Below are 20,052 nucleotides of genomic sequence, written 5' to 3' on the forward strand. Positions count from 1 at the left end.
TCTCTCATCACCTCACAACAGCAAGAAGTTTTCCCAACCATCTCATTTTAGTGAGTTGGCTGGCATAGTGAATAGAGCACTGGGCCTGGAGTCAGAAAAACCTGAGTTCAAATATGGTCCCAGTCATTTACAAGGTTTTTTCCCTTGGTCAAGTCACTTGCCCTTTGCTTACCCAGTTTTCTCATCTGTAAAATGAGGTAATGGGATAATAATAGAACCTATCTCCTCTAGCTGTTTTGAGGATCAAATGAGATAATATTTATGAATCATTTCACAAACCCTAAAGTGCTCTGTCAGTGTGTGTGTGTGTGTGTGTGTGTGTGTGTGTGTGTGTGTGAGAGAGAGAGAGAGAGAGAGAGAGAGAGAATCTGAGGAATTAAGAAATGACTAGCCCTAAGTCACACAGTTGGCTAATACTACACTTAGAACTTGAATCTAGATCACCTGGCTTCCCTTCATTTTACCACACTGCTTATAGTCCTCCCTAGGGGCCCCATCTCACTGTTGACATTTTCTTGGGTTCATTTGAAGTTATTCTTTCAATCCCTCCAGAGACTGGATGGTTGAGAAATTTTCAAATCCATTTTAATCAGCCTCTGTAGATGTGACTGCCAAGATGGGAAAAGGTTATTTGAATTATTAACCTTTCATACCATGAAAAAAAATCCCTAGGGGACTAAGAAGCAGGCTAGCTCAGCATGAGCATTCTGGCATTGCCTAGCCAAAGTCCAGGGTGCCTTGGAATAGCCAAAAAAGCTGTACTCTCCTTTTTCAGCTAATGGAATCAGAAAGTCAAAAGGATCAGGGCTTAGGGAATAGAGGGTGGGTTTAGATGTAGGTTGATTTGGAAATTCTGTATCCCCAGTTACTGGGATGGCTTTTCATAAAGTCACCTCTTTGCCTGGGCACATGTGATCCACAATCTGTATCTGAGAGCTAAGATGTGAATTGGATCCGGATGTCTGCGCAAAAGATGGTTATTAATACGCACTGTCTTCCAGGATGTAACCGTGCTCAGGAGCCAGAGGTTTGTGAAGACAGCTGCACATTTCAGCTTTGACTGAAAGGCATAGAGTTGTAGTGGGAAGGAAATGTAATCTTAACCCCTGGGATTGCTCTTTTGCCTTGGAGTGAGTGGGCCAGAATGGGGAGAATTACATGTGCCTTGAGTCTCTTTCCCCTCAACCGGAGATTGGTGTTGAGTTTCCCCAAACAGCCTTTATCCATGTATATATACCCCTTTGAGTGCTTGTGTAAGCTTTGCTCAACCAGCCATGAACGCAGGGATGGAAATGGGATCTGGGCTGTCAGAGAGCTAGCTAAGGAGTGTATCTGATTTCTCAGTAATGAGGCCAAGGTCATGGCTTATGCTGTGATCCAAATTGGACTCTAGATCAGGCAGGGTTAACTAGAGAAGTAGGCTGGCCTTACCGGGCCTGGCAAGGAGGCAAGGGCCTGGCTGGGTCACTGAACCACTGCTACCTTACACCTGTGCCATAGGAAATAGCAAAAAGGATGGTTAAACACATAGAAACAAGCACGTGTAAAAGACCTATAAGGGGCTAGGCACTGGGAATACAGAGATAAATAAGTGAAATAATTCCTGCTCTCAAGGAGCTTACATTGTATCGGGGGAGACAATATAAATATACAAAGAATAAATACATGCCAAATAGCGATGAGGTAGTTAAATACAATCCAGTTAGGGAGCTAATGTACTAGCCCTTGGGGGGATTAGGAAAGGTTTTGTCTAGAAGCTAGTATTTGAAGTGGGTCATGAAGGTAGTTAGGAATGCTAAGAGGCAGAAATGAGATGGAAGATGGAGAAAGGTGAAATTTTCTGGAATGTAAAGCAGAAAGAGAAGGTTGAGTCAATCAGTGAACTAGAATTTCTTAAATACCTATATATTGGTATGATAAATATTGGGGATACAAAATAATTCTCCTTCCAATGTCACTGGGCACAAGTTGGGAGTCCCAGAATAGGATAGGTGGGCTGAGGACAGAATCTGATGGGAGTAAGTAGAAATCAAGATTTAATTATACTGAGTAGTTAGGTTGGAATGACAATCTAGTCTGGTTAGGATTAGGCTTTTGGATTCTTAGGGATCCTGAAGCAACCAAGCAGACACAAATTATGTCAGTTTGATTTGTGGACTAGTTGTATTCCTGTTATTCCGTGTATTCATACATAACCCCTAATCCATGTTGCTCAGCAGTATCAGGTGAAAGAATTAGGAATGGTTTGGGGCAAGTGTATAACCACCACTGGTAAAACAAAGTACATCATCTTCATGCACAAAGAAAAGCATATTCTTAAAGTGACTCATAGACAGAGTAGCACAGGCATAAACTGCCTAGGTCAAGGCTACCATTTCTCATTCCTTCATAGTTGTCCATATCAGTCCTATTACTCCTCAGACCAAATCCAACCATACCCTTCCCTTCTAGTGTGCCCTACAGAACCCTCAATCTATGTTCCACCAACTGTGGAATAGTTTGTCTCTGTTTATCTGTCTATTGATTTGCCTGTATTTATCTGTATCCATCTATCTTTATAACAGACAGTCATTCAGCGTCAGCTTAAAAACTTCTAAAGGAGGTAAACCCACTATTTCTTAAGGCAGAACATTCTATTTTGGAAGGTTCCGATTGTTAATATTTTCCTGATATTGAACCTAAATTTGCTTCTTTGCAATATCGTATTGCTCTTAAGATCAAAATGAATGAATAAAAACCCCTCCTTTATTTGACAACCCTTCAAATACATAAAGATGACTAGCAAGTCCACTTTGAGTCTTCTCCAGACTAAACTTCCTCAGTTCCTTCAAGTTTCATCCTGAAATGCTTTGGAGTCAAGACCCTTTCACCTCAGGACCCTTTCCATCTTCTTCTGTCCCCTTCAGTTATTAATTTTCTGTGACTCTGACTTTCTCTCTTTCCTTTCCTCTTTCTGTAATTTTCTATGTTTACTTATTCACTGGTTTCTTCCCTAATGCCAAGATCTCTCCCCTCCTGAAAATATCTTCCCTTTTCTCTATTATCCCCTCATTATCTCTTTCTTCCCCTTCACAGTTAAATTCCTAGAAAAAGTTGCGTTCATCTCCTCTTCTTTCTCATCCTCCCAGCCCAACACACTTCTCAATGTTGCTTACTTGACTGAAACTTCTCTCTCCAAGATTACAAATAACCTCTTAACTGTTAAACTAAATTGTCCTTTCTCAGGCCTTAGGGTTGTTGACCTTTCTGCAGTGTTAGATGTTTTTGACCCAATCTCTCCTTTTAGACACTCATTTCTTTGGGATTTTGTGACACTCCTCTTTCTCAGTCTCCTTTGCAGATTCATCATCCAAATCCTGGCCCCATGAATGATTGTACCTGGAGGCTATTTCCCTTCCCTATTCCTTCATCAGTTCCTATGAATCATAGGCCTAGAGCTAAAAAGACCCTAAGAGGTCTTCTAGTCCATTTCACTCACTCATTCCTTCCTTATTATCTTTTCCTTCCTAACTTTCCTATTTCTCTTGAGAATGTCTTCATTTTTCTAGCTAACCAGATTTCCAAAACAAAGCCAATCAGTTATCAAGTCCTGCCAATTCTATGTCTTTAATATCTCTCAAGTCTTTCCCCTTCTCTTCTTACATCACAAATACCAGAGTTCAAATCTTCATCACCTTTAGCCTATTACTCATCTATTTTGCAAGTCTTCTAATTGTTCTTCCTATATCCAGTATTCCCCTCTCCAAATACTCTTCCCTAAAGCTACTGAACTGATATTAGTTTTTCTTTTAATAGCATTTATTTTTTCCCAATTCCATATCAAGAAAATTGTTAGCATTCATTTTATAAGATATTGAAGTTTAACTTTTTCTCTCTCCCTGCCTCCCTTCCACCTTCTGAAAATTGTAGACAGTTTGATGTGGTTTATTCATGTGCTATCATGTAAAACATATTTCTATATTAGTCATAGTTATGGAAGAAGAAATAGATCAAAAGGGGAAAACCACCTGTAAGAATAAGGTAATTGAGAAAATATACTTCAATCTGCATTCAGAGTCCATCAGTTCTTTGTTGGAATATGGATAGCATTTTCCTTCATGAGTCCTTTGTACATGTTTTGGATCATTGTGTTACTGAGAAGAGCTGAGTCATTTCTACCTGATCATCAGACAATGTTGTTGATACAGTGTACTTTTTTTCCTTGGTTCTGCTCATTTCAGGTTGCATCAGTTCATACAAGTCTTTCCATGTTTTCCTGAAATCTGTCTGTTCATAATTTCTAATTGCACAATGTGAACTAATATTCTTTTTTATATAAATATTTTGTTTTGTTTTCCAAGTCTATACAATGGTAGTTTCTACCAATCATTTTTTGCAAGGTTTTGAATTTTACAATTTTCCCCTTCCCTCCCCCCCATCAGAAGGCAATATGATAGTATTTACATTTCTTTCCATGATATGTATATATCAAAATTGAATGTATTGAAAATAAAACCATATCCTTCAGGAAGGAAGAAAATATTAGAGATAGCAAAATTATGTAACATGTAGGATGACTTTTTAAAACTTGAAGATAATAATCTTTGATCTTCATTTAAACTCTACTGTTCTTTCTCTGGATATGGATAATATTCTCCATCACAGATTCCCTAAAATTGTCCCTGATTATTGCACTGTTAGGTTGAGCAAGTCCATCAAGGTTAATTATCACCCCATATTGGTGAACTGATAGTCTTAAAAGGAAGTTCTGATCACATTCTTCCTCAAGAAGCTTCAGTCTCTCCCCATTACCTTTAAACAAATTCATGTTTGACATTTCAAGTCTTTCTTAATATGACCTGAGTCTCTATTTCCAGGTTGATTACACATTATTCCCACCATAAACTTTACAATTAAGTCAACCTGGCTTATTTGCTGTTTGCCATTTGACATTCTATTTCCCATATCTGTGTAAGGATGAATCCCATGCCTGAAATGTCCCCTTTGAACTTGACTTCTTAAAAACCCTGAGCTTCCTTTAAGTCTCATCTCAGGGGTCACTTCTTTCAAGGGTCCATTCCTGATCGCCATCTCTCCTTGTTAGTATCTCCCAGTCATTATGTATTTGTTTTGGATATAGCCTATCTTTATGTATCCATGAATTGTATGGAAACTCCTAGTAGAATGTAAGCCAAATGAAGATATAGGCTATTTCTATTCAATCTTTATTTCCCCAGAACCTAGCAGAGTGCCCGTCCTGGGACTTAACAATTACTTATGAATTGGTGATCTCATCCGCTACCATTAGCCTAATTATCTCCTCTATGGAGCTTTGCACATCTAATTTGCACATCGAATCCTAAACTCTTTCCTTAATGCGATGAAAATCATTCCAACAAATATTGATATTAACTGCCTACTATGTGCTAACTATGGGAACTTTGATAAAAAGACAAATATAAAACAATTCCTGCACTAAGGGAAATTTTATTTTATATAACATATATACAGAAAAGGAAATATAAATAATGCTCTGCCCCACTCAGTTTCAACTTCTTGTTTAAGGAATAATCAAAAAGAGCATTAGCCTTACTGTGGGGAAAAGTAGGGTCATCTACTTTTCAATGGGTGATTCTACTCAGAACCCATGAATGTAGAGTCTCCTAGTAGACAGTGAAGACTTTTAGGGCAGAGGCTTCTTTTGCTTTTGTCCCAGCATCCAGCAGAGTTCCTATAAGCACACAGGTGCTTAATACTTGCTTACTGATTGATGTCAGAGCTGGTTGAATGACTAGGCCGAGGGGGTGATAGTTCTGCAAAATAAAACCTCAGAGAAATCTTCTTGGCTCTACTCAGTTTAACATGTTTATTTATGGCTTTGATTAATGGCATAGATGGTATAATTAGTAAGTTTGCAGTTAATACAATGTCAGGGAGAGCAGCTTACCATTGGGTGATAGAATTAAGATTCAAAAGGACCTTGATAATTTAGAAGATTGGGTTGAAACCATTAAGATGAATTTATTTTTGGACTAGATCTGTGACTCCATTTGTGTAGGGAACTCCCATCTGAGGAAACCATTTGTCTGGAACATAGTAAACACTTAATAAACGTATATTAATTGATTGATACCAGAGCAACATATTCTCAGTAACTTAAAATTCATCAGGAACTGTCCGAGGTACTGAGAGCTTAAGTGACTTGCCAGAGCTAGTATTTTACTTACAGGATCTTAAACCCTTTTCTCTTTGTTCCATGACTGGCTCTCTGCCCACTACTCTCCACCTCCTCTTAAGATGGAATTTAATATGGATAAATGCAACCAATGTATTAACCTTGGAATCAAAAAATTGACCTCATAAGTTTAAAATGAGAGAGGTATGATGAAACAGGTATTAGTTTGGGGAAAAGAATGGGTATTTTAGAGAACTACACATTCAATATATACATTTTTTCTACACCCTAAAAGTAACAAAATGCTCAGCAATTAGGAAAGGCATAGTATATGTGACTAAGGAGGTCAGATAGTCCTGTGTCCCAGAAAAATATAAGGAGTATTACATTTAAGTTCTGTCTGTCATGTTTTAGGAAGTATCAACAAATAAGAAACTGTGAAATCAAGGATCAGTTGAAGGAATCAAGGACAGTTAGTCTGGAAAAGAGAAGATATAGGGATAGTGGGGGGGGGAGAGAGACAATATGATAGTTCTTTTCAAGTATTAGAAGTTCTGTGATGGAAGAGAAAATTTGTTCTGCTTGACCCCAGAGAACAGAATTAGGAACAATGAAAGGAAGTCATAGATGGGAATATTGACATGAGAGCAATCTTCTTACCAGTCAGAGCTTTCCAGAAGAGAAATTAGCTGCCCTGGGAAGGAGTAGCTGCCTTCTCATTTCTGATGATTAAGTTAAAAAACAAACTTAGGGAGGGTATAATAGAAAGGATTTTATTATAGGAGCAGGTTGGACCTGAGGTTCCTGCAGGACCTTCCCAACTGACTTAGCTTCTCTGATGTTGTCATGAGTTCTTAACCTGTTTTGTGTACTGGACCTATTGGTAGTCTGATGAAACTTTTGGACCCCTTCTCAGAATCCTAATTTTAGAATGTATACAATAAAATATACAGATTACAACATAATTATATTAAAATTCATTCATTAAAATATTCTTTAAAAAATCTGATCTCAGTAATGGAATTAGACCCTTCCCAACTTCTCATTCCTGGCCTCCCCCCCCCCCCAAAAAAAAAGCCTTCAAAAAAGTAAACCTGACTTTATCCTTTTTATTCTCTCTGATTCTAGACTCCTTTTAGGGAGCACTTGGCTCATTTGATAACCTCATCTATGTTTATTGTTTTGACAAGTTGTCTATCACTGATAGAGAGGTGGCTGTAACCTACTGGTAAGAGAGCTGATTTTGAAGCTAGGAAGACTTGGTTCTAGTGTCACCTCTGACATAGACTGCCAGTATGATCCTGAGAAGAAGGAAAGCAAGTAAGAGAACAAATAGTAAGCATTATCAGGTACTATGTGAAAGTACTTTAGAGATATTATCTCATTTAATCCTCACAGCAATTCTAGGAGATAGATGCTATCTATGATTGTGCCCATTTTACAGCTGAGGAAACTGAGATAAGAAGAGGGCAAGGTTCTTGGCCAGTCATATGATGAGTAAGTATCAAAGTCAAAATCTGAATTCAGGTTTTCCTGACTTCAGTTTGGTGTTCTATCTGCTTTATCACTGAACATCTGGGTATCTCTTAAAGAGTGGAAATTGCAAAGAAGGCAATGACTTACATTGATAGATGGTTGGAGTTTCCTCACCAGGGAATTCCCTATAGTAATGAAATCACACATCCAATTCCCAATTTCTGTTCCTTATCCAGCAGTAACAATGTATTTATTTGTTATGCATAGGACTTGTGATAAGTCAGAATAGGCCAGTGCAGGAGAGGTTTAGAAAAAGCTGGTGTCTGGTGAAATTCCTCCAATCAAAAACAAGATAAAAAATCATACTAATAGCTAGCATTTATATAGTACTACTGTTTCAGACATTGTGTCTGATATCCTCTTGTTTGCCTCGCATTTGCTATTATTTCCCCATTTTACATTTGAAGAAACTGAGACAAACAGAAGTTAAGTGAAAAACCCCTTTGCTATGGGTAGTCTTCTTTTATTAAGGTAGGCTCTGAGCTCTAAACGTCTATTTTCCCTGGGATATCCTTTGTCTTTCTCTTTTTTTAATGACCTACTTTTTTTCTAAATCTTTTGTATAAATAACCAGAAATGTTTGTTAAGATAGTTGAGAAATATACGTGTCTGACATAAGCTATGTGCAAAAGAGGGGCTATCTTTTGTACCCAGGGATAGGCCTTCAGTATCTCTTGTAGGGTTTCTGTATGAATGGTGGAAGCCAGAGTAGGGCCTTTATCTATCTTCAAAAATCATTTCTTCATACCAAAAAGAACCATTTAAAATCAGAGAGACTGAGAGAAAGAATTATGGCTAGAACCTGTGGTGAAATAGATGCCCTTTTTAGTTGATGTGAAAGATTTCAGTGTGACTTTATTTCCGACAGGGAAACATTTTCAAGTGTAAGTCTGATTTCAACTAATAGAGCTTTTGTCGACCTGAGATTTGAAATCCTCATTCCTACGTGCCTTCTTACTGAATGCCTCTAGGACTTTCTTTTTTCCAGTGGACTAGTAAAAGGGCACGTTTATTTGACAACTCCTTCACCAATGAAAAAGACTGAAAATGACATCCATATAAGACTCTAAAAGGCAGAGAGGCACCCTGAGGACTGCTCCCCAAAACAATACCAAATGAACATTAGGATGATTAAAGTGATGGGAAAACCATGTTGAGTCACAGCTGCCATACTGGAGATACTGCCGATGCACACCCACAGGCTTTGATGAACAAGAATTTTCTCTATAAATGGAACTGAGATTCAGAGATGGGAGGGACCTTAGAGGTCCCCAAGTTCAGCACCCTCATTTTAGAAGATGAAAAAGATTGCTGTGATATTGAATTGATGATAGAATTTGCAGAAAGATTAAAAGGTTTTATGGGTACCCTGAGAGTTGAAAATAAATAAATAAAAACATTTGTATGGTACTTTAATGTTTGTATTAAAATGGAAAGATATTGTGCATTGTATCTTTACATTGACTATGGGAGGTAGATATTCTTTTTATCCCAATTTTAGTGAGAAGAGACTGAGGCAGACAGGTTAAATAACTTACCCAAGGTTACTCGAGACAGATCTCAAAATGGAATTGAATTCAGGTCTTCCTGACTCTAGCTCCAAAACTTTATCCACTGAGCCACTTAGTTGTGTCTAGAATAGTAAAAGCCAGAGGTCAAAAAGAAGAAAGAAGCAAGAGTACAGAGGATAGTCCATTCAGAATGCGAAAAGAGGTGGCCTGTCCCTAGGGGCATATATAGTCTATTCTCCAAAGTCAGTGGTCCCAGACCTCTTTCCCAAGTGCCAGATGACAGGCCTTGGAAAAGAGATAACATGATAATGGGATCATGGCTGTGCCAGCCTAAGTCAGGCAAAGGCACAGTGGTCATATTCTCTTTCACTGTCCTCCATTAGGGGAAGACCATGTCAGATCAGTGTCTCCAAAGGCTGCCACTTCTCCCTCCATCGGATGTTAGGGCACAAGGGTCAAGTCCTGGTCACTTTGTCCTGGATATGGATCTAAATCTTACTTATAAGATTATAGGATTGTAAAACTAGACCTTGCTATCAAACAAAACCCCTTTATTTTACAGATGAGAAAACTGACACAGATATGAAATGACCTGTCCAAAGTCACATGGCTAGTAGATGTCTGAAATAGGATTTAAACTCATCATCCAAATTCCAAGTCCAGTATATTCATTATACCCCCTATTTGTCCCAAGTAAGGAAACTTTACCAGAAGATAGAATATCTTTCTCTTTCAGACAGCTAATTTTTATTGTTCAGTCATTTGCAGCTCTTCATGATTCCATTTAGGGTTTTCTTAGCCAAGGCCCTATGGTCTGCCATTTCTTCTCCAGCTCATGGAGAATATATCCTCTTGTTTGCTTCTCATTTGCTATTATCTTCCCCATTTTACATTTGAAGAACCTGAGACAAACAGAAGTTGAGTGAAAAACCCTTTTGCTATGGGTTTTACTAAGGTAGGCTCTGAGCTCTAAATGTCTATTTTCCCTGGGATATCCTTTGTCTTTCTTTTTTTTAATGACCTACTTTTTTTCTAAATCTTTTGTATAAGTAACCAGAAATGTTTGTTAGTTAAGATATTTGAGAAATATACATGTCTGACATAAGCTATGTGCAAAAGAGGGGTTATCTTTTGTACCCAGGGATAGGCCTTCAGTATCTCTTGTAGGGTTTCTGTATGAATGGTGGAAGCCAGAGTAGGGCCTTTATCTATCTTCAAAAATCATTATTTCTTCATACCAAAAAGAACCATTTAAAATCAGAGAGACTGAGAGAAAGAATTATGGCTAGAACCTGTGGTGAAATAGATGCCCTTTTTAGTTGATGTGAAAGATTTGGTAAATGAGGAAACTGAGGAGATCAGAGTTGAATGACTTATTCAGAGTCACATAGCTAATAAGTGTATGAGACTGGATTTGAACCCAAAAAGATGAGTCTTCCTGACTCTAGGCCTAGCACTCTATCCACCACAGCACTTAATTGTCCTTCAAACAGCTAATTGATGATGCAAATGATTTTACTTGTTTGCTGCAGTTTCTTCAACTGCAAAATGAGAATAACCATAGCATCTACCTCTCAGGGTTGTTGAGAGGATCAAACAAGCTAATAATCCTAAAGTTCTTAGTATAATGTCAGACATGTAATAGGAACTGGTAAAGCTTAAAGCCCTTCTCTTTCCCCATAACTCAGATATCTATAGTATAGATGGCATAGTGGATAGAGTAAGTTCAAATCTGCCCTCAGACTTAGTAATTATGTGACCCTGGGCAAATCACTTAACCCTGTTTGCCTCTGTTTCCTCATGTGCAAAATGAACTGGAGAATGAAATGGCAAACCACTTCAGTATCTTTGCTAAGAAAACCCCAAATGGGATCACACAGGATTGGATATGACTGAGACCATTGAACAGCAGCAACAACAGTTAGATTGCTAGTACTCATTGTTTTTTAAAGGTAGCTACATTGGAGATTGCTCTTATGTTTTGCATATATGTTCAGAGAGAGACCACCCACTCTTTCCCTTTGCTGTGTCTGTGGCATTACCATGGGAACAGGAGATGTAGTTAGGGTTATTCGACCACCAGACCTGACTTAACATTCCTCAGTGATTTTGCCCTTTACCTTGAGAGAATTTGGGGGGAAGGAAGCCATAGGAATCTTTTGGAGAATTAGTCGCTCAAAAAAGAGACAATGTGGGTACAGCCAAATATGTTGGATATAGTTCAGTCCACTAGACCAGGGTATTTTTTGATAACCTCTGCTAAACATAGTATTAATAATTAATTGAGATAAATTATTTGACTACTCCATGTTTGACTACTTCATTTTCCTGAGATGAATCCCTTCTTCTAAGGACAAGGAAAGCCTCAGGAAAATGCTAAGTCTATAGAGGCTAAGGTCAGTCCTCTCTGTAGCCTGCTAACCTCCTTGTGACTTCCCCAGCCTGGGTCATGTCCCATGTTACCTTCAGAGAGTGAAGCCTCTCTCCAGAGTTCACTACTCTCTTAGAAATATACACGTTGGACCAGTTCCTTAGAATCTGATGTCCATAGGAGCAAACACCAAAGGAAGTCTTGTACCATGAACCTGGATGCATTACAAGTACCGAAATCCTTGATCTTGTTCCAATCTGCCCTCTGTGAAAGGAAATTAAGTGATCCTCCAAATGAGGAAGTTTTAGTGTGGAACAGTGCCTCTTCCAACCTGGGCTACTACCCTTGGGAAACAAGTTAGATGAAGCTCCCCCAAACTCTTTCAGCCCATCATATAGCTGTAAACTTTCCAAACCTGATCTCAGGTCAGGTAAGGTGGAGGGAAGAGGTAGGGCATGGCACAATATAATTTGCCACATCATCTTTCAACTAAAGGTAGCCATCCCTGAAGAGTCCTGCATTGCTGGTTTTGTTGGGGAGATTATAATGATGAATTATTCAGGAAGTAAGAAATGTTTCCGAATATTTGTTATTTCACTCTAAGCAAAAGATGCTGGCATGGGCCTCTTCACGTTGATTTCACTGAGATAGACATCAGGAAAGAGGGAAGGCTTCACATTTACCTACTGTGGGCAAAGGGGAGGGGGGCTTGCCATTCAACTTTATCAGCCTCACCACCAGTACATCAATTCTGAGCATGTTTTGGGAATTCTGCTGCTTTTCAAGTTCCCCCCGAAAAGACCGCCTGATTCATAAAGGAGGCAGATTTATTTATGTAAATTGACTATATTTTTATAAAGGAGGCACATTTATTTATGTAAATTGACTGTATTGGCACCAGCCTGGCTCCTTCAAGTGTTGACTAGTCCCCCACCTCTGATAAAAAAGATCTCATTTCATTTCCATTAAAATGCAATGAAAGCACATGTATGAATTTAATCATTTCTTGACCGAGTTTGATAGGAGCATTAGCGATGTTAGTCGAGGAGTGCTGTTAATAAATACTGCTTTATAATTAAACAAGAGACCAAGAAGCACCCAGCTGGCCAAGGACTGTGCTATCGATTAAAAAGAAAAGGCTGATAAAAAGAAATCAAATTTGCCCCGGATTCAGTTAATTGATCCCACTAGCTTATCTCTTTGTCAAATTATTTTAACACCTAAAAGATTCCATATCATTTAAAGGTGGATGTCCTATGAGGTAATAGTACATAAGTTATTCCCTTTCCCAAAAGGAAGATAAATGAGGCAGATATGGACTTGGGTTCGGAACAAGGTATAAAAATAGAAAACTCACACTGTGAATTCTTTCAGTCATATTTCTCCTTATGAGAATAATTTTACAGGGGTCACTAACAAGTATCCTAACCTTGGGCTCGTGCTTTTTGCCTATCTATGGAGAAATTCTCTGTCTATCATTGCTTCTTCCACCTCAGAATCCACCTTCAATTCCTCCTTACAACCTGATTTCTCTATGAAGCCTTCTTTGATGAGCTAACGTTCAGATGGAACTCCCCTACATGGCCTACACAGTCAACAAGTCAATCCCTGAATCAAAGAGATAAGGACTACATATAGAAACAAATGGGATTTTTGATGGAAATGAGAGGAAACAAAGGTCTTTGCTAAATCTGAGATCCTAAGACCTTTCTATATCAAATTTATCCCAGCCTCTCAAAATAAATTGCTTTTTTTCATTTAAGAATTACTTTCTATATATGTCTGTTTCTGTGGCCTGACCGAGGTGATCAGGTCATCAACTCGACAAAGTAAAGGTCAAAGTTAATACCAAAGTGGAAGGCTAAAGAAGAGAAGGCACCAGATGCCTTTACATTTGAGCCAGGATTGACCTTTTTAAATTAACTTCCTCCCCTCCCCCAAAACTTGAAAATGGAGAAATGACCATAATTATGACCATTTTTTCTAGAAAAGTTTAACTGCTACAAAACATCGGCAAGATAAGGCTGAAAGAGCACAGAAACCACCTCAATTAGCAACCACTTAATCTTCTTGCCAAGTGGAGAGACATGGCAACTGGGGGCAATACTAATTTAGAGTTTCAGCTTGTTAACAAGACCTTCTGGAAGAAGATACAGAAATGCATCATAGTGAAAAGTAACTGTGGGGGAAAAAAGCCAAAGATACTCAATTTGAGCTCCAGATGAAACAGATTATGGGTGGAAAGTTTGCATACCAAACTGGAAGGATTACAACCTGAAACAAAATGGAACAGATCTGCTTGTGTTTTGACAGTGATCTCTTCTCATTTCGTGACAACAGGATAAAGATTGCATCTGACTCTAACACCTGTGCACCTGTGAAGAAGTGTTACTGGCACAAAAATAGAGGAAAATGTGAAGAATATTTAGATCTGACCAAGTGTATGCAGGAGAAATCTATGCTGAATGTTACAGTTTTAATATTCAGGGGTTGTTTCTCAAGATATCTCAGAGAAAGATTCCAAAAGCATGGAAATGAGAAGTGATCTCAGATGTTGCTTTTACCTCCCACTCATGCCCACCACAGAAAGAAAAAGCTACTAAGTAGAAATTAGCAAATGCTATTGCATGCCTGCTCATTCATATGCTTTCTCATCTCTAGAAAATCTTTATGAGAATGGTCTTAAATATAAATTTAAAAATGCAGATTGAATCTAGGCAGACTTTGGGAGGCAATTGTAGATGATATGGCCTATGAGATTCTTTCTACTGATGAGCTTCTGATATAGTATTCATCTTATGGTTTTTGTTTTGGGGGACAAAGAAAAAGGATGATAGATAATCCACAGACATGGTTGTAGCGGAGGAACATGGGAGGTTGTTCGCAAACTGCCTAGGAAGTCCTCCAAAAGTGCCAGTAGTTATCACCTAGGAAGCCTCGAGTAGCTTTTGGTCCAAACGTTTTCGGCAGCTCTATTCCTAACCTCTGCTTCAGTCGTGGAAATGGGCCATAAGTACTTACCACCAGAAGTCCTGTTTCCTAATTATATCAGGGCATGAGATGATAACAGTTCTGGAAAAGGCAGTGAGAAGGCTATCCTTGCACAACATTTCCCTTACTATAATCAACATAATGTGCATGTCATGCCATCATTCATTTGATGTCATGGTCTTCTTTGATTACAAAGGACAGCAACTAACTAACGAACTAGGCCGAATACACGTGCTTACTTAGGGAGTCACTAATTCTCAGTATAATCAGTTGTCTCCAGAACTGCTACCACTCTAAGATGAATGAGAATTTGGTCAAAGGGTAGCTCTCTACATGAGGGGAGAAGAAATGAACATTCTTTCCCCCCCATAAAGATTACTGTGCTTGAAGTGGCATAGTAGACATGATCACCTAAGCGTTACCAGCCACAGGGTTCAATCACCATGACACTTTTCTCAGGCCCCATTTTATTTCCCCAACACCCCATTTGAATAAGTTAATAAGGCTTCCCTCTCTCTGGAGGACTAATTAGAGCTATAGTCATGCTGCACTTATCCTTCTACCTTCCCCACCAGTGAAACTACTTCCCCTTCTGTCCATCAGCCCCATCTACTAGCCAATCATATAACAAGAGTAAGAGCCTCCACTGGAGTGAGATCTCTCCCAAACCTGTCTAATTCAGTACAAATTACCAAGCTTTTGTTAATTACCTACTGTATGCTTGGGATTCAAAAGAGAATGTTAGCATTCTTGCCCTCAAGAGGCTGTCATCTACTCTTAATGTAATTAAATTCTTTTTTTTTAATTAAATGCTTTTGTCAGAAGTCAAGATATAACTTCTCTCTGATTTGTGTCATTTCTTCTCTCCAAACTATCTTGACTCTTGTAAGTATCTCAAGAGGCAGAATGGTTCAATGAAAAGAATGCTGACCTTGACATCACTAGACTTTGTTCTAATCTTGGCTCTGCCATTTGCTGTGTATGTGACCTTGGAAAAGCCATTTTAATTCTGAGGATTTCAGTTTCTACTTCCAAAAAATGGGTTGAACTATGTGGTCTCTATGGTCCCTTCCACCTCGGGCTCTTCTAGGTGACCTTGGACATGGAACTACATCCCCTCTGTATCTCAGTTTCTCCCTTTATAAAAAGAGAGGGATTGGTTTAGATTGAAGGAACTGAGGTCCCCTCTAGGTAATTCTATGATTATGTGTGTGCCTTTGGGCAAGACTCTTCCCCTTCCCTGGGCTCCAGTTTTCTCCCCTTTAAAAAGATTGGACTAGGTAGTTCCTGAGATCCCAATAGTTCTCCTCTGAGTTGATCAATAATTGCTTATTTCTATTTTCAGGATTGGTGGCATAATTCAATGTAGTTGCTAGGTTGTCATTATTCCCAGATGACTGTGGGAGTTAATGGTCAGCATCTCAGCCAGAGCTCGAATCAGGTAAGAACATTTGTTCAGACCCTTATATACTTAGATAGAATTATGCTTGACTTTTACCTTAAATAATAAGCTGAAGGGATTTAAAAAGAATCATTTCTATATATGTAATACATGGAAACCCGACACAGTGCTTGCTTTTTTCAAGACTCCTTGGCTGTGATATATAGCAATGCAACAGAAATCATGTCTTTTATCTTCAGATAAGCTTCTTGTATGAGTCATATTTTTAAAATATCACATCTCTTCTATAGCTTAGTATTTGTACAGGAGCAAAGGGGGCTGGTCATTTCAGTAATATGGTTGAGTGTGTCTTTCTTTCCATAGGGAGATTGAACTCTATCTTTTTTGAATCATGAAGTAGTAGAATTTATGAAATTAGAGGGGTCTTAGAGATAATCAAATCCACCTTCATCATTTTACAGAAGAGGGAACTGAGGCAAAGAGGTGGGAGTAACTTACCCAAGGACACACAGAAAGTGTACAGCAGAGCTGAGACTAGACTTCAGTGTCTCCTGCTTCTCAGGTCAGTCTAGATGTATGGGTTATACTTTCCTGTGTCTGTCCTTTATCATCAGATTCATTAGTAAAGTCAGTGCAATTATTTCTACCTCCCTGAGAATTTTATAAAAAAACAGAATAATGCTTCCTCAGTTCAGGAAGGCAGTTGTTTGGAAAACAATGCATTTTTCTCATAGAAACATAGAGGAATGATTGTAAAGTCCCACAAAAGCCTATTTAATCTAGAATAATCTAGCAGGAAGTGTTTAATAAAAAGTGATTTAATGGATGGCAAGAAGGATAGAATCCTCAATGATTGTAACCACTTCTGGTCAACATATCTTGAAGAATGCATTAAAATCTAAATGTGAGTAGACTCTATAAGGACAGGATTTGAAGGGAGAGACAGTGATCCAGGTCTTAATCTTAAGTAAAGAGGAAGAAAGATCTGGGGGTTAGTAGAAAGCAATCACCAGCATCTGGAGAGGGTGATAGACCTATAGGGAGTGAACCTCAAAGGAGGGAGGTTGCTAGAAGAAAATGATAGCAAACTCTGAAGATAAAGAAATATGAATTTTCCCCCCTGGCTCAGTATGCTTGAGTTTATGAGTTGTTGAAAGAAGTACATGCAATACTTTAGATGGTTGTCAAGGAACTGCTGATATCCTATTGTGATGTCCCCACTCTTTGGTCAGATTTTGGACAACCCCACCAGCAACCTTGCCATCAATAGTAGAGCCCAAAGAGGCATATTGAAGTTCACTAATTTATATACTACTTAATGGTTTACAAAGCTCTCCTCACAACAACCCTGTAAGACAGAACAGGAAATTATAATTATCCCCCTTTGCTAGATGAAAATTCTAAAATCAGAGAAAAGATCTGAGGCAGAATCACAGGATGCAGAGAATTGAGTAGGATGAGAACAGTCATTTAGAAAATTTTACAAGGCTTTTAATGATCTCAAACATCTTCATTGATGGCTTTCTCTCCCTGCCTCCTACCATATCTACAAGTAATCTATTTTAATAAGAAAGTTGAGGCCTCATTTTCCCTTCTCCATTCCCCAAATCCTCTCTATAACTGTGCTCATGTCTAGGGAGATAGAAAGATGAAAATTACATCATCATCCCTCACCTTAAGCAGTTCATACTCTTTTAGAAAAGACAGTGTATGCCCCAAAATGACTAAAATGAAAAATAAAATATGAATTTGTAAAAGGTATGAGGATGGCTCTTGGAGAGAGATCCTTTTTAACTATTGGGAGTGGTGGTGATAAGGGAAGGTTTCATGGAACTAGGACTTGAAAATGGGTAAGAATTCAATAGGCGAATATATTAGGGGTTGGAGAGAGGAGAACTAGAAGGACTTAGGGCAAATATAATGGGGAACATTTAGAATATTCTAGGAAACTGCCATTTAAAACCTTTATAACCTTAGACAAGTCCCTCCTTGCTCCATAGTTTCCTCTGTATGATGTATATTTTGAACTAGGCAATTTCTTAATTCACTTCCAACTCTAAATTCCATGATCCTGATAATATTGGGAGAACTGACAAACTTACACATAGCAGGAAAGTATGAGTGCTAAGGAAGAAAAATGCCCAGGTGAGATTCTCAATTTCACTGAGATCTTTGAGAACCTCACTTTCCATTCTACTGCAAATCAAAATCTAAACAGTAGATATTTTTCATCCATTTGTTTTTTCCTATGTGAATAGTCAGTTTGAACTCTTTTGAGTGATGATAGGTACTATTTACAAGACTCTGAAATATTTCTGGAGTTTGATACAGTTAGTATGATATCATATACAATATGTCTGTTTTATACCTTACTTGATGTTAATCATCAGGGGATCACTGAAAAGAATTGTTTGTGGTTACATCTTTCAAAGAATCTTGTATGATTTTAACATATGTATTGCTTAACTCCAAGCTTCTACTGAAAAGAAGAATAATATTTTTACTAATAATGTTCATCTGATGGTGCTAAGTAGATGGAAAGGAGGGATCTCCAGAGTCTCTACAGAAGACACTTTCAGGATGCTAAAAGGGCAATATAGCAATGTGTGGTGGGAGAAACTATGTAAAGAATCTTATTATCTGAAAGTTATAGGATCAGATATAGTGGGAATGAGAGATAACTGGCTAATGGCTCCATTAATATCAGTGCAATGTCAAGAGATCAAGAGAGACTCCCAGTCCATTGGGCAGTTCAACTGCACCCCCAGGTAAATGGTAAAGGATGACTCACAGGATGAGAAGGAATGGAGGTTATGAACTGCAAAATTGGAGTAGGTGATAATGCTTATGCTCATGGACTGATCAAAGAGTCCAAGTTACTTTTGTAAGCTCTGAAAACTTTAAAGGACTATTTAACTGTAGCCCACTGGTTTTTCTTTTTGGTCTGGTTTTATGCTTTAATCAGAATGGGAAATTCCTGGGACAGAAACTGCTTCATCAATGTAGATGAGCACTTTTGCAACTTAGGCACTTAGAAAATTGTTGAGATCCCCCAAAACGTCAGGAACTTGCCCATGATCAAATGGGCATCGGTCTCCTAATTGTGCTTAGAGTTAGAGCTATTACAATCAGAAGTCTAAGACATCATGCTCAATGAGAGTGGTCTCCCAGACCAACATGTTGACACTATATGTGAAGACCTAGAATGAGCTCTGAACAAGAGTCTTGATGTCTAGTAGCTCATGGAGATCCTTGAGAGAAAAGAAGGTAATTATCTCAACTTTAACCTCTACAGGTAAAGTCACAATTCAGGAAAGAATGGTTATCTCCAAGAACTGGGGTAGCAGTTCCAACATCCAACATCCCTTGGTTGTATAAAGCCACATACAATATAAAATCACAAGAATCCCCATGAGGGTTTCACAATTGCAAAAATATCTCTTAAAAGAGTTTCCGTTTTCTTGTTCCAAACTCAGAATGTAGCATTTAGTTCATGTTTATTGTTTTTTTCTACTTTCCTGCTTGCACCTGGACAATGAAGCTTAATCTATGCTTTGTAGTCCTAAATTGATTAACTTAACTTCTGATTTATAGTTAATGTGACTTCAGTTTTCTTTGTCATCTGAAGTCTGGGACATTCATTGCCTTTTTCTATACGGTAATTACAGGGTTGTAGCTCTTCAGCTGGAAGAGGCTGTGGAGTCCGGCCCTCTGAGGCCCGGGAAAGTAAAGTGATTTGATCCAAGTCATATATGAGCGTCTAGATCTAGAACTGAGGAGAATTCAGAGTCTAACCTAGAAGAGACTTCAGCTAGTCCAACCCCCCTCATTTTACACAGAAGGAAACTGAGGACTGGGGAGAGAAAGTCACTTGTCCAAGGTCACCTATATGACCATAACCCTGGAGCTAGACAAGACTTCAGATACCATCTAATGTAGACTTCTAATTTTACAGAGAAGGAAACTGAGGCCCAGGGAGGTTAAAGTGACTTATCCTTTGAGATCAGATATACAAAAAAAACCAAGAATTGATAGCAAGAAGGGATCTCATTTTCTAATCCTTCATTTTGCTCAAAAAAGCATCAAG

This window comes from Macrotis lagotis, chromosome X, assembly GCF_037893015.1.
Source record: "Macrotis lagotis isolate mMagLag1 chromosome X, bilby.v1.9.chrom.fasta, whole genome shotgun sequence".
In the NCBI taxonomy this organism is placed as follows: Eukaryota; Metazoa; Chordata; class Mammalia; order Peramelemorphia; family Peramelidae; genus Macrotis; species Macrotis lagotis.